Source organism: Miniopterus natalensis, chromosome 5 (assembly GCF_054644295.1).
Source record: "Miniopterus natalensis isolate mMinNat1 chromosome 5, mMinNat1.hap1, whole genome shotgun sequence".
NCBI classification, from domain to species: domain Eukaryota; kingdom Metazoa; phylum Chordata; class Mammalia; order Chiroptera; family Miniopteridae; genus Miniopterus; species Miniopterus natalensis.
The window spans coordinates 22,768,690-22,788,298 of NC_142085.1; the positions used below are offsets into that span (position 1 = coordinate 22,768,690).

The 19,609-nt window shown below is 44.9% G+C and overlaps 1 long non-coding RNA gene across 2 annotated transcripts; it reads left to right on the forward strand.

Annotated features, from left to right (window-relative positions):
• The first annotated feature begins 573 nt into the window (after window positions 1-573).
• Window positions 574-10,237, forward strand: LOC107534653 (uncharacterized). Of its 2 annotated transcripts, XR_001602954.2 has the most exons (4): window positions 574-1,438; window positions 3,038-3,270; window positions 5,754-5,949; window positions 10,152-10,237. It is a non-coding gene; the product is annotated as an uncharacterized LOC107534653 (long non-coding RNA). The 2 variants fall into 2 exon arrangements; XR_015714530.1 differs by having other exon boundaries at window positions 574-3,270.
• The last annotated feature ends 9,372 nt before the right edge of the window (window positions 10,238-19,609 follow it).

The window sequence follows — 19,609 nt, forward strand, 5'->3', positions numbered from 1 at the left end:
CACCCGCGGCCGCCCTCGCCGCGCCCGGATCCTCGCGGCCCCGCCCCCGGCGCCTGTAACCCCCTCTCGGCCGCGGACGCCGGGGGCGGGGCCGGCGAGCGAGGCCCGGGCTCCCCTCGGCCCGGGGCCGCCGCGCCCGGGGTCACCCTCGCCGCGCGCTCGCGCAGCGCCCGCCGCATCCTCCGCGCGGCGGCTCGGCGGAGCAGGCCGCGGGGGCCCGGACGCCTCGCGGGGCCGCGTCCCGCCCGGACAGGAAGTGGGCCCGCGCTTCCCAGGCCCGCGCCCGCTCCTTCCTCCGCGGGAAGGGAAGGGAAGGGAAGGGAGGGCCCGGGAGGCCGCGCGCGGGCGGCCGGATACTCCCGGGCTGCGGGCTCTGCCCCGGGCGCTGAGAGCCGCGCGGCTTCAGCGGGAGGCGGGGAGCTGCGCGCCGGCCTTCTCGGGGCCTTAGCGCCCTGCACGCGAGATAAATGAACGCACGGCTGATCGAGTATTTATTGAGAGCTTGCGGTGGGCCGGGCGGGGTGCATATTGCTGGGATTATGCAGCAAACGGCCAGAGAAAGACCCCGCCCCGGGGCAGCCTTGGTTCCAAACGGAGTGGCTGGGCCGGTGAAGTTTCGCTGTGGCTTTGGAGACCCTTGCGCTTTTGTAACTTAGTTTTACACGTCTTACCCCAAGTATACCTTCAATATGAATTGATCTGAAGAAGTGGAAGAATAAAGCCTGAAGAGCTTCTTCACCGACAGTTTCTATTTAATACTTTTAAAAAGTACTCCAGGAAAGCACAAAAAGTATTTTTAATAAATGAATTTATATTGGCGAATATTGGATGGACTCCCACCAGTAAGGGAGTCAACGAATCACTTTTTAGATGTACAGAAATACAAAACGAACAAAGAACTATTAAATTCGTATTCATTCTTTTATTAAGTCTATCGTTATCTCACTTCTAAGTAAGTACAATTTCTTGAAAATGGCATAGTATGAAATGTGATCGAGACTGGACTTATCTGGGGTTCCTAGATAAATCTTACATCTTAAGTATCTTGGCTCTTCAGCATTTAGCATACTGTCTTTGATCTTCAGTCCCTTTAAAGGAATGGGAGATGATGCCTGTGTTGGAGTAAAACCTCTTTTAACTTGAAGGCTGACCTTTCTTAAAGTTGGACCTTAGATATTATCAGAAATAGAAAGAGCGAGAACTCTGGAGCACCTCAATTTTCCGTCTGTGAAAAGGGGTTGTCAACTGAACTTAAATGAATCCCAAGGCTTTGGCAAGAAATAAATGATAAAGATTTATTCAAGGATCTTCAGGCTTGCAAACCAGACACACAATTGGGCAATACCCAGAGTATTCCCAAAGTGGAAAGAAAAGCTGAGGGTTTCATTCTTGAGAAGAATCAGCCCTGCATTCTTAGCCTCTGGAATGGTCTGAGATGGTAATCCTCTAGATCGGCGATTTCCAAACTTTTTCATCTCATGGCACACATAAACTAATTATTAAAATTCTGTGGCACACCAAAAAATATATTTTTTGCCAATCTGACAAGAATTTGATTACACTGGTTGGCTATTGTGTTGGCTAAAAAATTTTTAAAATTGCTTTTTAGAGAGAAAGGAAGGGAGATGGAGAGAGAAAAAGGAACACTGATGTGAGAGCAAAACATTAATTGGCTGCCTCCTGCATTCCCCCCACCGGGGGATCAAGCCTAGGTATGTGCCCTGATGGGGAATCAAGCTGGCAACCCTTGTCATTTTTTTTATTTGACAATCTAAGGGAAAAGAGCTCAGTGCCCCTGACAAAATAGTCAGGTATTGCATGTTTAAAAATTTCTTCGGCACACCAGTTGAAAATCACTGCTCTAGATGATGGGTGGCCTGGATAATGGATGTCATGTGGTCTGGATATGTGAATATTCTTTCCTTAGTCCTCCATGGTTTAATCAGAGGGTTATCTGCAGTTTTCATGTATATCCAGGCATTGATGCAGGACTGGAACCATCAAAAGTTTAAGTTCCCAGACTAGTTAAAACAAGAGTAAAGCCCTTTTCTCATACCTCGACCTACTTCATTTTAGTAACTTAGCAGCTTGACTATTGTGACTCCATTTTATTTCTCTACTCTATTCCTCAGTATTCAAATCTTCAAACTGCAGCTACATCTCTTAGGTTGAACCCTATGAAACTGATTTCATTATAGATCAAAACTAGAATACCAGCATTTTACACAATTCAACCTTATAGTTACCTAGTGTTAGTTTCCCCATGACCATTTGTAAAGGATGTGGTGTTGGGAATTTCTTGCAAAAGGTGGGATGTTTTCAACCTCTTAACATTAAGAGTTTAAGCTGAAAGTCCTGGAAGATAGTTAGGTATTAAACCTCTATATTTATAAATGAGAAACCCAAAGTAAAGGGAATGGCTTAGTCTGTGCTCATACTGTTGACTGTCAGCCCTGGGCCCTTTCAAATATAATTGAACAATTAGACATAGGGTTCACAGATGCATGGTTTGATATTTCACTACCTCAAAACTCCCTGGAGGAAGTATTAAATGCCTACTTTAGCCATCACAGCCATCTCTTAAGTCCTAGTTTCAAAACTATCTTCAACCCAAAATGGATCTCTCCTCAACCCCTCTCATCTAATCAGTGACGGAGCCTATGAATTCTTCCCTCAGAATATCTCCTGCCAACTCCCACCTCCACCATTCTTCACCTGACCCACACTCCGACACCTCCCCCTTTAACACATCATCTCAATAGAAACATTTACTGAGCACCTACTAAGTACCAGACATTGTGCTAGTTGCTGGAAACAGAAAAATGAGACAACTCGTGATGGTTTTAAAACATGACCTCAAGTTGTTTGATACTACCCCCTTCAAGAGGTGGTGATTAACTCCCTCTCCCCCTTGAATATGAGCTGGACTTAGTAGCTTGCTGCTAACAGATAGAATATGGGATAAGTGATGGTGCAATTTCGAAGACTAGGTCATAAAAGGCACTTTGGTTTTCTCCTTCCTCTCGTATTGGATCAGTTGCTCTGGGGAAGCCAGCTGCCATGTTGTAAGGATACTCAAGCAGCTTTATGGAGAAGTCCTCATAGCATGGAACCAGGACCTCCTGCCAACAACCAGCACTAAATTGCCAGGCTTGTGAGAGCTATCTTGGAAGCAGATCCTCCAGCTGCAGTCAAGTCTTCAGATGACTGCAGACCCAGCTGATCTCTTGATTGCAAGGTCATGAGAGACCCTGAGTCAGAACTAGCCAGGTAAGCCACTCCCAAATTCCTGACACACAGCAATGGTGAAATAATAAACGTTTGCTGTTTTAAGTCACTAAATCCTGTTTTCATTTGTTATGCTGCACAGGGTAATTAATAACCCTGCTGGAGCTTATAATTTTTTAGAAGAAACAGAAACATCATAACAATTCAGTGTGATGATGGTGAATCTAAGAACAGTTTGAAATATATAACCTATAAATGCAAAGGAAAGGTAACTTAATTCTGTCTGGGGTACAGGGGAAAAGATATTTGGGCTGGAGCTTTATCTAGAGGAATTTTACTGACAAAATGCAAAAAAGGGGTGGAGATGAATTATGAAGAGTTAAGGATTGTAATGGATTTTGAGCATTATGATACAGAATTGTGACTTTCAATGTATACGTATATCAAGTCATCACATTGTGTATTTTAAATATCTTACACTTTTATTTGTTAATTATAACTGAAGCTGAAAAAAATTTTTTTAAAAATTGTGACTGTGTTCTGCCAACAATAGGAAAGGATGGGAAGATTTTAAGCATGACCAAGCCTGTCTTTGGAGAGAGAACTATCAGGAATATGAAAGATTATTTTGATTTAAACAGAGTGGTGTCGAGAACACCACTTGAGAAACTACTATTACAGTCTAGTATAAATAAGTAAATAAATAAATAAATAACACCACAAAGAATAGTTCTATAAGAATCAAAGGGAGATGAATTATTTCAGAGCCATTTCAAGGGTTAATTCATTGGATTTGGTGAGTGCTTTACTATAATAAGTATGGGAGTTGGAGGAGCCAACATTTTAGGCCAGCATGATATAAATGATGGTGTGACCATTAAACAAAAAACAAACAAACTGAAACAACAGAGAGAGAGAGTAGGCATAAGGGAGAAGTTGACCTCGGCTTTGAACTAACTGGGCTTGAAGAGTCACAGGACATCCTAATCAGCACTTGGACAAGTCAGTTGGAAACTCCTGGGTTGGATTTAGAGGGGAAAAACCAGAATGAAAGGTATTTGTGCTTCATCTACAATGGGACTGTTGAAGCCATGAGCTTACGTAAGTGTTCCCTGGAGAGAGTGCTAAGTGAGCAAAAAACCCTAGGTTAGCATAATCCTAGGGAACCCCAACACTGAGAAGGGGGAGGAGGAAAAGGGAAGGGTGGGGTGGGGTGGAGGGAACCATGACACAGGCACTTCACAGGGGCAGGTTAAATCAGGCAGGATGAGACAAAGACGAAGCCTCCAGATACAGACATCATGGCCTTTCAGAGCCCACTCTTTTTTTATTATTATTAAAAAAAATTATTTAGAAAGTCACAGAAGTAGAATAAGTGAGTGGTAGAAGAAATGAGCTCAGTAAACAATATATAGAGGCAAAAGGAGGGCCCTTGAAGCTTAGGAGAGAGGAAGGTAAAGGTAAAGAGCCTGGGGGGAGAACAGGGGGAGGGGAAAGCTGCCAGCTTGTTCACCAGAATGGGCCTCACAGTGGGTAGAAGGTGAGGAAAGGAGGAGGGAAAGCAGCCTATTCTTTTAAGAAATTTGGTGAGAAAAAGGGAAGTGGATGATGTTTGGGGGATATAGAGGATCCAAGGAAGGATCTTTAAATTATATTTATTTTTTGCGTTTGAAGCATGCTTGGAGACAGAGAAGAAACACTCAGGAGAGAGAGGGGAGGATTTGAAATACTGAAAATACTAGAAATATAGGAGATGGTTGGTGAAACTAAGGAGGAGACTAGAGGGTGGCTCTAGCAACAGGAAGAAGGAATTGGAAAACTACTCAGAGGCTGGGCCAGGGACCTAGGAATGGGTGAGTACATAGTTATGTCTAGAGGTGGAAGAGATAATAACCTCTCACGTTTATTTTGCGCTTTATGGTTGCCATGTGAGGGAGGCAAGACAGTTATTACCAACCCCTTCTTGTAGCTGTTCTGAGACACAGGAATGGCCAAGGGCCACATAATTAGTGGGTGCTGAACCAGGACTCAGACCAGCAGGTCAGCACAGGGCTCCCATATCCCTTTGCTTGAAAGGTAACCATCCTTCAAGAGAAGGAGCAGGTGCCTCTTCATTTGCAAAGCTGTCTTCGAGGCATTAGGCTGGAGGCGTGCACACAGCACCTTGGGCACACCTCTCAGGTAGCTGCAGGCTCTCCTGCAGTCAGAGTTTGTCTGTGAATTTTACCTCTCTTTTGGATGGCGTGACCCTTCAGGGCAGGGACCCAGCTACTCACTCTCACATTCCAACAGCACCAAGTGTCTCACATAGTGTGTTTTCAAGTGTTGGTTGAATGAATGACTGAATAAGAGATGCTGTGCTTTAGTTGGCATAAATGTGACCAATATCCCCCCAAAGTAGAAAATACATTTTCTCACATAACAGGATGTCCTGAGTTAGTTCATTCCCAGAGATAAGTGATTCATCGGAGACTAGTGTCTTAATATCCTTCCACTTCACCGCTCTGTGTTTGTTTTTGTCTCAGGCTTGTCCCTCAAGGTTACAAAATGGCTGCAGCAGCTCCAGGCATTCTATCCTTCATTCAATACACAAAATTCAGACAAGAGAAAGAGGAACATTTTGAAGTGTGAAGAAAACTTTCCCAGAAATCCTGGAATCCCCTCATGTTTCATTGGCCAGAATGACACCACATGATCATTCCTAAACCAGTTATTGTCAAGGTGAGTGGAATTGGTGATTGGATTAACTTTACCTGGAAAGGAACCTCAGAGGCACTGGAGAGTTTCAGCCTTTTTTGGAGATCCTAGCTACTCCTGACCAAAATAAAAATTCCAATGGCACAATTGCTGTAAGAACTCTCATAGGAAATGTATTTAATTAATATCTGCAACAAGTTTCAAAGGCGGCTGCTGGAAGCACACAGTAGGCTTAAATGTGAACTTGTCCTTGTGCATAAAAGCTCCCACACCCATGTTCAACACACCTTGTGATGAAACCTTGTTCAGCTCTATCCTGCTAGAACTAATGCTCCAAATGCAGGGATCTTTGTTTTGTTTCTATCAACAGTGCCTAGAACAGCACCTGGAATATAGTAGAGACCAATAAATATTATTAATTTAGAAAAATTCCGATGGCAAGAAAAAAGAGGAGAATTGGTATGGAGCAGGCATCCAGAAGCATCTGCACTGTGCTTTTCTCAAGGCTTTTTAAGCTATACTTCTGCTTTTTTGCCACGGGACACACAACACTTTTGCCCCAACACAAGTCTTGCTTTCTGGTTTCTATACACTAGGCCCTTGAGCCTTACAAATGTCACAGACCCAACAGTCACTGTTGGAGTGTCTGGCTGAAGGATCCCCAGTTTGACAAAGTGGGGTGTTCGTGCTCTGGCAATCCAAGATATTATGTCAGGCTCAACAGCATCTTTTGCCAAAGGATGAAACTTCACAGCCATCAGATCTCTGTGCCCCTGGTACCACAGCATTTAGTGGAATCAGTTGTGTTCGAAGGGCAGGGTGGTGGGGGTGGCAGTTTCGGGGGTAGGCACCAAGGGCTTGCGTGATTTGTAAAGGATGTTAAAACAATGATAAACCTCTAAAGGCAATGTGGTATCTTGAATTGAACCCTGGAGCAGAAAAAGGACAGTAGTGGAAATACTGCTAAACTCCAAGTAAAGTCTGTAGTTTGGTTAATAGCTTGTATCTATGTTAATTTCTATGTTTTGGTAAATGTACTACAGTTATATAAGCTGAGTGAAAGGTATTTTTAAATGATAAAACTGACAAAATATTGGTCTGCTTTTTTATCATCATAACAATTCTAAACTATGTTAGTGATAAAAACACTTTCCCAGCCCTCAAATCATTTGGTCTAAGTGCTAACCAGTGGTAGTTACTGTTGAACCTTAATATATATGGAAGGTTTAGCTTAGCACATTTTTACCATTTATTTTTCAATAAACATTACAGTATTCTACATACGAGTTAATCCTAGGAACTCATATATAGAGTTCATATATATGTGGTCTCAGATGCACATGTTTGAGCAAATTCATGTCCAGTTGGAACTGTCAGAGCTTATTCTCAGCATAGTCATGGCTCCATAAGGTCCTACAAAATCTTGCTTGCATTTGAACCCAAAATGTGAAGGAGTGATAGCACAGTGATTTTAAAGATGAAGAACCAGAACTTGTTACTTTAATTCTGTCATTCTAGTGACCACTTATAACTTCTATTGTATTTACATTTTAAAACAGTGAAACTGAGTGCAAAAAGCCATAATATCATGTGTCGTGATGATTTTGGGGGATTTTATTTTCATCTAGAGGAGCAGGGTGTTAAAAATGATTGACTCCATGCCCTGGCTGGATAGCTCAGTTGGTCAGAGCATCATCCCAATACACCACAGTTGTGGGTTCAATCCCCGGTCAGGGCACATACAAGAATCAACCAATGAATGCATAAATAAGTGGAACAACAAACTGATGTTTCTCTATCTCCTTCTCTCTCAAATCAATTTAATAAACTTTTTTTAAATGATCAATTCCATGTACTAAATACACTAAGTACCAGAGTGAGTGGAATTAAGATTCTGAGTATTAGAAACGACCTTAAAGATCATATGTTCTCTCCCCTAATTTTAGAGACAAAGAAAAGAAAGCTCAAAAACTTGCTGCAGTTAAGAAGGATTTGGTGGGTTGGAGTGAGGACAGGGGCCTCTTTCTCCCAGTCCAGTGCTCCCAGCACCAGCTCTAGGTCCCTTGCCTGCTCTCCTTCAGCACACAGGCAATAACTCAGTGAACCAAGTCCCCTGTCCCAAGTCAGCTGGTAACTCAGTGGCAGAGCAAGACGTGGGAACCAGACAGTGGGGCACGGAGGGGGGGCTCTAACCACTGCCCTGTTTCCTCTTTTCAGCTATCTTTCAGCTAGGGACAGATTACTTTGATAACTAATGACTGTTGCACCTGACATTGAGATGGGAAGAGGGGAGCATTTTAAAAAGAGATGCAACTCAAATTGACATTAGAAATGAATAAATTTCAGTTAGAATTCCCACAACCAGAAAAGTACTGAAATACAACATTTGGGGAACAAAGGGACAATTTCAGGCATTGATTTCCATGGAGTCCTCCAATTTGGGGGTTATCTGTCAATGGACAGTGTATTGGAAACTTCAATTGCCCACAGAAATGTTTATCCTTAGTTTTTCTATGTTCAAGGAGAAAGCAATAATTTTCAGAATGGCACCTGTGTCGTGCAACGGGCCAAAACATTGAGGAAAATCTCTATAGCAGGAATGTGGTGGAAAGAAGGTTTTCAGGTGAGGGGGGGGGGTGGAGGTGGAGGAGGGCATAGGGTGGATAAATGGAGATGGAAAAATAAAATACAATTCTTAAAGAGGGGAAATAAAAGAAAGGTTTTCATGAAGCGCTGTTACTTGACTGCCATGCTGGCCTTCTCTGGGCAGCTCTCTCCTAGCCGGGGGGAAAAGGTAAACACTATCTTGATTAAATGTAAGCACCTGGTCCCTGTGAACCTTTGGTACCACCCTTGAAATTCATCCTAACTCTGTTTCTCAGGTCACAACCCAGTGTTCAGGAGCCATTCACATGAGACTTGTCAGACGTGGACACTATCTGCAACTGCTGGGTTCTGTCTTTGCACAATTTCCTGCCACAGTAATTGGTTAGGTGTGCCTGCTCCCCGCTAAGCTATAACTGACCTCGTACCACATGCTTGGAAGGATGATGGATGGGTAGATAAGTAAATGGATGGGTGGTAAGTAGGTGGATGGGTAGAAGGGTAGATGGGTGAATAGTTGGATGGGTAGGTAAGTAGATAAGTGACGGATGGGTGGGTCAGTAGATAGGTGGATGAATAGATGGGTGACTGAAGGGTCGGAAAGGGGATGGTTGGATGTGTGGAAGAGTGGATCGGTGGATAGACTAATGGATCAATAGGCAGGAATCTCGCCCTGGCCCTGTGGATCGCTTGGGTGAAGCATCATCCTGTGCACCCAAAGGCTGCAGGTGTGATTCTTTGTCAGGAAACATATCTAGGTTTCTGACTCAATCCCCAGTCAGGGCACACAGGAGGCAGCCAACTGATGTTTCTCTCTCATGCTGATGTTTCTCTTTCTCTGTCTTTCCCTTCCTCTCTCTCTAAAATCAATAAAAATATATCCTCGGTTGAGGATTAAAAGAAGGTGAAGGAATATCTACCATCCCATCTTTTTATTTGTGCCCAAGGTAGTTCCACAATGGAGGATTGCAAGGGGATTCTGCTTCGCCCAGGAGCTATGTCACGAACAAAGCTATATTAAGTTTGGATAGAACTTTGTCTTGGGGTAGGTTTTAAGGCTCAAAAAGGCTGGAATCATAACTTTCCATCTATATGCTTTCATTCTGTGCCACATAGTAGGTGCTGAGTAAATATTTGTTGGTAAAAATGAATGACTGACTGATTGAATGAGTGAATGATTTTAAAAACACAAGGAAGGCTTCTCCTGACCCTGAAATGTACCCCCTCATTCTGATTTTTTGTGTGCTTATATTCCAACATTAAATTTTCATTCTTTTATAAATCAGTTATGTGCACAAGAGAGTGTCCAGTTATGATGCAAAATATTCCTGGATGTTAAACACATTAAACCCTTTCCATCTGTTGTTTCCTTAGCGGGAATTAGCTGGTCACATTGCTGTCTCTCTTGATTCTTTGCTGATGAGGTTGGACATGGGGCAGGTCCAGATGTTTCTGTGACTGGGCTGAAGTCAGAAAAGGACCTTTATAGTAGTATGCGCCCGGGCTGCGACAAGGGACCCAGACTCTCCTCCCTCCTGCCTTTGGCAGCTAGCCCTGGCCATACTGCCTTCTCAGCAGCCCCTCTTCCGGACATGATGGGGCTTGCTCACTTTGTCCCACAGGTTTCTGTCAGCTGGGCAGAGCACTGAAGTGAGGCAAGAAATGAAGAGAGAAGAGGGAGAGTGACATCAAGAAAGTCAACACAAGAAGAAGGGAGACATAGGACACTAAAGAGCGAAGAGAGAGAAAAGAGGAGGTGAGGCTAGAAATGGGCAGGGGGGTAGATTGTGTTTGCAGTGCCATGCCTCCAGTAAGAGTGTCACCATCATCTCGCCTGAACAGGTGTGCAAGGACTCTTCTACTCACCAAACAGCATGAAAATGGAGCATGTTTCTATTGGCCTCATCGGAAATCCTGGCAGACGCCGTCAGAAAGCCATGCTGCTTCTGAGATGTGATTTCAATAGTGTCCACTGTACTTTTTGATTGGGCTTGAGAGGAAGAGGAAAGGGCGTTGATTGTGCTTTTTAAAAAACCATTTTGAAATTCTTCTCTCCAAGTAGGTTTTGCCTTAGACCACACTGAGCTTTTTTGAATAGCCGTGTCTGGGGCCTGCCAGTAGTCTTTGGGCCACACTAAAGCCCTGTGCCAAGGGCCCATGTGTGTGAAATCCCCCCCTCTGTCCCAGCTGGAGGGCATGCCCTTTGTGGCCCTGCCCTCACTCCAGCATTATTCAGAGCTTCTATTCCCCTCTATTCCTCCTCTGCCGTGACCTCAGAGTCCCACTAAGACGTCTGAAGTGTGTGATTCAAGCAAAGAGCATTTTGTTCCCAGCTGAACAGGCTCAGGGAGACCGGCAGTGCCAGAGACGGGAGTGGGCACCGTTCGTCACTGAACTAAAGCTGGGCAGTGTGCACGAGCCCCACGACAAACACCACCTTTCCCTGGGAAGGCAGCCAAGGCCTGGAGCCCTGCGTAGGAAATCCCCCATGAGAGGCCCTTCCTGAGCACCGCAGAAAATGGTTCTTTTCATAGGCTCTGAGTCCCCTTCCTTTCCAGCCTTAAAGGCCCACATCACATCCCCTGTCCTGGCCCTCAGCACGCTGTTCACATGCCAAGTGCCCCCACCCAGCTCCTCGTGGTTCCTGCACCCCTTCTCCTTCCCCTCCACAGGCAGCTGGCTCCCCCAGCCCTCATAAAGCCACCTCCTTTCCCCACTGGGCTGTGGACACTCCCTCCATCCAGGCTCAGTGCCTCTCCCATGAAGCTGTTCTATGTCATGACCTCTAGCATCTCCACAGGCTCCTGGGGTTTGCACAGAAATGATTGTTGACTCTGCCAGATTAGCAAGGGGAGCAAATTCCACAGATGCCTCTGCCCCTAAGTCTCAAAGTTCAGCCCTCCAGGCTGATAGCAGGAGTGAGGTGAGGGAGGCGCCTAGGATTGCTCAGAGTAACTACAGAAACAACAAAAACTATAGAAACAATCACTATTTATGGAGTAATTACTGGCTGGCAGGCTATTGTCTAAGTCAGCGATTTTCAACCTTTTTCATCTTGTGTCACACATAAACTAATTAGTAAAGTTCTATGGCACACCAAAAAATACATTTTTTGCCAATCTGACAAAAAAAATGGTATAGCCTGGCCAGTGTGGCTCAGTGGTTCAGCAGCAACCCATGAACCTAGGAGGTCATGGTCAAATTTCCCTTCAAAGCCCATGCCTGGGTTGAGTGCTTGATCCCCAGTAGGGAGCATGCAGGAGGCAGCCAATTGATCAATGTTTTGCTCTCACATCAATGTTCCTCTCTCTCCCTCTCCCTTCCTCTCTCTGAAATCAATAAAAAAATATTTAATAAAAGTAGGTATAACTTTATTTCATTCACACCAGACAATCTAAGGGAAAAGAGGTCAGTGCCCCTGACTAAATAGTCAGGTACTGAATGTTTTAAAAATTCTTGCCTTGGCCAGTGTAGCTCAATTGGTCAGATGTTGTCCTGTGCACCAAAAGGTTGCTGGTTCGATTCCCAGTCAGGGCACATGCCCGGGTTGTGAACTCGATCCCAAGTAGGGGGTGCACAGGAGGCAGCTGATAGATCAATGTTTTGCTCTCTCATCGACGTTTCTCTCTCTCTCTCTCCCTCTCCCTTCTTCTTTCTCTAAAAAAATCAATAAAAGCCCGGCCAGGTGTGGCTCAGCAGTTGAGCATCGACCTATGATCCAGGAGATCGTGGTTTGATTCCCAGTCAGGGCACATGCCTGGGTTGTGGGCTCGATCCTTAGCAGGCGGCATGCAGGAGGCAGCCAATCAATGACTCTCTTATCATTGATGTGTCTATCTTTCTCTCTCCCTTTCCCTTCCTCTCTCTGAAATCAATAAAGATACATTTTTAAAAAAAATCAATAAAAAATCTTTGAAAAAAATTCTTGTGACACAACAGTGTGCCGTGACACAACAGTGTGCCGTGGCACACCGGTTAAAAATCACTGGTCTAAGCCTTTCTCATGGATTTATGTATTTACTCCTGTAAACAGCCCTCTGCAGTGGATACTATTACCAGCCCCATTCTACAGAGGAGGAAACGGAAGCCCAGAAATGGTGAGCAACTTGCCACAGCTCCAAGCTAGGAAGAGGCAGACCCAAGGTGTGCCCGGGGCGATGCCTTGCCTGCCATGCCCTGGGGGTAGCAGGAGACTTGGATTTCTCTGCCATTCCTTGGGTGGGTTACTTCCAGCCAGCCATGCTCATTTTTCAAGTCTCCATTTCCTAGTCGGAAAAATTATGGAAATGAGGTGATTTCTTGGAGCTCTTCCATGAGATGATTGATGCTGTGATTCTTTCCCCCCCCAATTACAGGGTAAAGGTGCTCAGAAAGCTCTCCAAATTTTCTGGACTCAGGGCCAACCCCAGGTCAAGGGATGAAGTAGGTGGCACAATTGATCTTCAGTGACCCCTAAAGGCTTCATCTGTGCAAAGTATCCCTCTGGGGTCCCAGGGCAGAGTTTTGGAGTGGGTGTGAAGAGTTTTGTCTGCCACTCAATGACTTAGAAGACACACAGACCCTGCATGCACATCAGGATGGGTAAATCTGAGTCCCTAAATTAAAAACAACATATTAATAGTACTTTTTAAAAGTTGAGGTGTAATTGACATAACATTATATTAGTTTCAGGTGTACAATGTAATGATATTTGTACATATTGCAAAATGACCACCACAATAAGTCCAGTTAACATCCATTACCATACATATACAAATGTTTTTTTTCTTATGACGAGCACTTTCAAGATCCACTCTCGTAGCTACTTTCAAATATACAATACAGTCGTATTAACTATAGTCACCATGCTGTACATTACATGCCTATGACATTCATTTTATAACTGGAAATGTGTAGTTTTTGACCCCTTTCACTCATTTCTCCCACCCCCACCCCCTGATTCAGGCAAGCACCAATCTGTTCTCTATATCCATCAGCTTGGTTTTTTGTTTCGATTTTACATATCAGTTAGATCTCATGGTATTTAACCTTTTCTGTCTGACTTATTTCATTTAGCATAATGCCTTCGAGGTCTGTTCATGCTGTTGCACATAGCAAGGTTTCATTCTTTTTAATGGCTGAATAATATTCGATTTTCTCTCTCTCTCTCACATTTTCTTTACCCATTCACCCACTGATGCACATTTAGGTTATTTCCACGGCTTGGCTATTGTAAATGATGCTGCAATGAACATGGTGGTGCAGTCATCTCTTTGAGTTAGTGTTCTGATTTTCTTGGGATAAGTACCCAGAAGTGCAATTCCTGCACTCGTTATATGTGAGCTTCTTACTCAGAATTCAAAGGAGACCTGTCCTTTGAATTCATCTTCATTATAACAGGGGTGAACACACTGTCCAGTGCCAGTCAAAGTTGTGCTCAGCAGTTGCTCCTGTCCAACTCTCTTGAGCAAGAGGGGAGTTCATGCTTTGATATGAGATGAAAAAGGGGCTCGTAATAAATCTGACAAGTTCAGTGGCAGAGAGTAACTTCAGTGTGATCTGGTCATCACTTCCTAACTGTGCAGGTCATGGTGGGTAGTCAGGCCCCAGGCCTATAATTTCTTTAGTTAAGGGTTTATGTTTGCCTTAACCAAACCCTATCCATTGTTCTTGTGCATCTAGGTTAAGACACCTTTGATTGAAATGTCAGAGTAATCCTCTTTTTCAGACCCCTCCGAGGCATAATCACCTTCCGGGGAGCACATGATCTTGTTTGCTATCCTGTACCCTGCTTTCTCCCACCTTCGTGGAATCTTCCTTACATTCCCTCTGTAATTCTAAATGTGTAAAAGAAACTGCAAGACTATCATTCTCCTGAGCATTTAAGATCTTGCTTCCCATCATGTCATCAGTTTAGCTCAGATAAACTCAAATAAACTCTAACAAAAATTCTCTACAGGTTTGGACTTTCTTACACTGACAGATGGATTCATAAGTACTGTTTCATATCCCAGGGGCCATCTGATGAGAGATGTCGTACTCCTTGCCAGAAACCCCTAGTGGCTGCCCATTGCCTGCAGGAGGAAGTCCACAGCCTTGAGCTTGGCTTCGAGGAGCTCTGCGAGCCCACTCTCAACTTCCCACGTTGACCTGTCTTCCTTAGAAACTCATGAGTACCTCCTTTGCCAATTCTGACTGATCCGGCAGCATCTTAAGAATTGACCTTTGCCCAGCAGGCGCAGCTCAGCGGTTGAGCATCGACCTATGATCCAGGAGATCGAGGTTTGATTCCTGGTGAGGGTTGCAGGCTCGACGTGCCCCCAGCAGGGAACAAGCCGGAGGCAGCAGATAGATGACTCTCATCATTGTTGTTTCTCTCTCTCTTTTTCCTTTCCTCTCTCTGAAATCAATAAAGATACATTAAAAAAAAAAAAAAAAAAAAGAATTAACCTTACCTTTCTTTGGAGGAAGATTTGTAGTGTACCATATTTGGTTGATTCTAAGGTGCACACCTTTTCTTGTTTTAACAACTCGTTCACTTAACGTTGATCTTACAATCCATGGCATGGCATTGTTCATTTGGCATCACCTTCCTTTAATAGTGGTTTGTGAAATCATAGCGTATCTTACAAGCAACGGCACCTGAGGTTTGATGAAGTATGGCAAGTAGTATTTTCCAGATTTGAGCTCTAGAAGCTCATCCAGAGGCTGGGAACCTGTATGCCCTTCTGAGTCTTTCCCTCCCAATCAGGCCTAGGTAATGGGAATGATCTCAGGGGTCTGTATGGCCCCCTGTTGAAACCACAGCTGATATTTAAAATGTTTAATGACCAGACCAATCAGACGGAAGACGGCTGAAAGTAATTGGACATCTGCCCTGGAGCTGACCTGATCCCCACTCTGGCTGGAGTGACATGTCAGTAAGTGGCAAGACTGGGATGCTAATATAGGTCTCTCTGACCTCAAAACCCATGCCCTTTAACTCCCCCGTTTGACATTTTAGAGGAGACACTGCCCAATCCAAGTCTTCAAGGACTTGTCTCACTCACTGAATTAAAAGTACTTTGAGGGCAGGGAGGGAGTGAGTCATTCTTTATTGACTCCCCCATCTCTGAGTCTATATGTGCTGGTCACAGTTAACAACTGGCTCTGGGAGCATGGAGGGGGAACGCCCTGATTTTCAGTGCTTTCCACGTAAATACTGCCATCATGCCTGATTTTGAGCTCCCGGTGTGACATTACTGAACAGGGAGTTGGGGAGAGATGTGCCGAAGTGCTCTGGTATATGGTATCTCCACCATACAGATGCAATAGCTGTGAATAACCTCAGGAGCACAGATAATAGTAAAATGTAATGAACTAATTAGGAAGTGAATGAGTTTTGATTCACCTTTGTTTTAAATCAAATTGATTCCATTTAAATCTTATGTAACATAATCCTTAATAATTTCCTGAAAACTGAACAATGAAGTACGTGACTGGTTTGAGCTGGCTCCAGCACACCACTGCTGGAGTCTGGTGCAAGGCTTGCCTTTCAGTAGGCACTGGGACGGTGGTGAGGGTGCTAATAAAAGGAATTTGGTTATTTGCTAATGAGTATTGAATAGAGCTGGTAACCCAGATTTCAATGTCCTTTCTTGTGTCTGAGGATTTCTTGGTTTCATTGCTCATACTTAAAAGAAGACCAAACAAATAAAAACTACTTAAGGGTGGAGACCAAAGAATAGCCAAGGCTCCAACTAAGGGCTTGCGTGGGGGTGGGGCCCACGACTGCTTCCTTTTCAAAACAGTACCCTGCCATTGGGCTAGAGCAAGCCTCTGAGCTATAACTGTCTTCTCTCCTTGCCTCCCCCAACCACGCTCCCAACAAGAGAAGTACTGAAGAAGAAAAAAGGCATATTATTATTCTATTACCTTCCAGAAAGGACAGCCTCCCAGGAATTGGGGAGCTGGGAAATAGGTAAAAATTGCAGTAAATTTCAAGTAAATTGCAGCCTCCCAAAGGCTCAAAGGCGCCCTGGCTATCTTAACCTTTTGTTACGGGTGCAGTGCTGATGTCACTGGAAACTGGAGTGGGCAGGCACAGTTTAGGGAGGGAGAGGAACAGCTGGTGAATCAGCTGTGTTGCACTCAGCACTATCCCTGTCCTGGTTCAGGGATTGTACCATATAAGGACTCAGGCTCCGGACAGCAGCCCTGCTAATTTGCATCGGGGCTCCCATCAAATTGCATTTTGGGATTAGGTCATTGTTACCAGCAAAAGGGAGACCCCAGAAATGTTGGTCAGCATGAAGAAATCAGGGCCAATTGTGGCCTGGCAGGGAAGAGAGGAGAGGAGAGGGTGCAGCCCCTTTCCAGCCAAGTTGCTCTTGGGAATGAAGGCCAGAGCCTGAGAAAGCTGTGGGAGTGACTCTCAGCAGTGGTTGCAAGGGGAGGGACTCAGTGGGAAGACCAGCCTCCTTCTGCAGAGGCCTTTCTGCCTCTGGCTGGCCTGGGGCTGCAGGAGCTTTATCCTGAAGGTGATTCAGACTAGGGGAATGACTCCAAAATTTCAGATAAGCGATGCTGCCGAAGGTACAGAAACCCTACTGGTCAAATGAAGGGCATTCCAGGCTCTGAGCGATACTGAAGTCAAGATGGGTTCACCCAGGTAGAACACAGCTAGTTAACCTCCAGCCCTGTCCTATCAGGCCAGACTGGATCAGCCCAGAGCAAGACAGCGGGGGCTGTGGGAATCCAGGCAACTGCGAAGGAGGGGGTTGGGGAGTGATCTGGGAAAGTGGCTTTTAATAGATGGCTAATAAATTGGGTGCAATTTGTAAATATTAACCAACGTTTTTGTGTTGTTGTCTCAGCAATTTGGTTGCTTTAACTTTGTTTGTTTGTTTGTTTAAGGAATAGTTTGAATGATTTCAGGACACATCTCTCTCTGCAGACCTCTTGATTTGGTTCAAACAACCAGAACCATGGAATACTCTACCTCAGTGAGAATGAACTGCCCCATATGAAACACACACGCAAATCTCACAAACATAACGTGGAGTGAAAGAAGGCAGCCACAAAAAGAGTACTGTGAAATCCCACTTATATCAAGCTCAAAAACAGGCAAAATCTGTCTGTGTTGTTAGAAGTCAGGATAGTGGCTCCTTTGTTGACCCTGGTGACTGGGAGGGGCAGGAGGGCTTCAGGGGTGCCGGTGATGTACTAATTCTTTGTCTGGGTGCTGCTTACACAGATGTAGACATGTTGAGCTGTGCACTTATGATCTCTGCACATTTCTGTATATCATATTTCAACCAGAAGTTTCCTTAAAAAACAAAACCAGAACCAGAATGTAATATTGTGAAATGAGTTGTAAGAGGAAGAGCGAATTCCTGTGCGCCAACCAAAAACAAGCTTCCACCGCAGTGCTGGGAGTCAGCAACCCCGATTTCCAATCCCACTTCTCTCATTCACTGGTGCAAGGGTCTGGGAAACTTAGCTCCCCTGCTTCTCACTTCCTCTGCTGCAGAACAAAGGGGTTGGGTTCAATTATAGGATCTGAGAGAGAAGATTCCCCTTTCCCACCTGTTTCAGGGGAGATGGAAGATGATTTACTGTTCATTTTGCCTCCCACTGGATCTTCTTAGGGAGGAGAAATCTCCAGGCCTGGTGAGCTCACGGATCAGTTTCACACTGTCGAAATGCATACACACGCGTATGCGCACCTAGGATTGTTTGGCCTTCTCAGCACCCTCTTATTACCCATCATCAGCCTTGACTTTCTCACTCCCCTCCCTCTTCACCTTCACCTTCATCTCCACCTCCCTTGATCTCAGCGTATACATTTTCCTAAGGCTGCCGTACAAAGAGCTATGAACTGGATGGCTTAGAACAGACATTTTTGTCTCACAGTTCTGGAGGCTAGCAGTTCAAAATCAAAGTGTTAGCGGGGCCATGGTCCCTCTGAAGGCACCGAGGATCTTATCCAGGCCTCTCTCCTAGCTTCTGGTAGCCTCAGGTGCTCCTTGGCTTGGAGAGGATCTCTCCAATCCCCCCTCTTCTTGCTGTGCCCTCCTGTGGTTTCCCATGGTCTTCCTTCTGTGTGTGTGTGTCCAGGCTCTCCCTTTTTATAAGGACACCAGTCATTGGATTAGGGCCCATCCCAATGACCTCATTTTAACTTGATGACCTATTTCCAAATAAGGTCACATTCTAAGGTACTAGGGGCTAGGACTCCAACATATATTTTTGGGAAGACGCAATTCAACTCATAAGAACCAGTGATTAAAAGGTTTCAGGAAAACCTAAAGTAGCCACCAAATCTATGCCCTGCCAAGAAAGGTTAAGGATTCCGGCTGAAGACAAAACACAGAGAGACTTGGATAAATAGCAAGAATCTCTTAAGTTTGTAGAGTGCTTTCCACACCCAAAGCACCTTCATAACTATTACACTGCTGGATTCTTCTCAGTAAGAAAGGTAGGGATGCAGGCTCAGGAGCCAGGCTGCCTGGGTGGGACTCTCAGCCTATCTGTTCCTAACTGCTGACCCTGGGCACGTTACCCCTGTGCCACATGTGTCAGGCAGGAATGTGGTGAGGAACAAATGAATTAACACAGGAAGCCCTTACAACAGTGCCCAGCACACAGCTGCAAAGACAGAACAGCAGATAGTATCACCTACATTTTACAGATGAAGAAACTGAGGCATACAGACTAGCACAAGGCTGATTCAAGGCAGACGGAGAACTGAAACCCAGGCCTTCTGGGTTAGGACACTGTCTTGTCAGGTTATCTGGCACAACTTGCCGTCCATTTTCAGCTGATAATAATGACAATGGCTCCCTTTTACCGAGCACTCACCAAATGCCAGGCCCTGTGCTCAGTGCTTTACAAACAGCATCTCATCTACCTATGAGGCAGGTATTGTTATCTCCATCTTAGCAAAGTACCTATCGAGACCTAAAAATTCAGAAGGCAAAGCTAGCTCACCAGGTAGTGACAGGGAGCCAGGATTTGAATGCAGGTCTCTCCAACCCCAGGGCCTGAGTTTTTAACCACTTCATGCTCTATAACCTCTGGAAAGAAAAAGACCACTGTAGTCGCTTGCTTTTTAAACAGC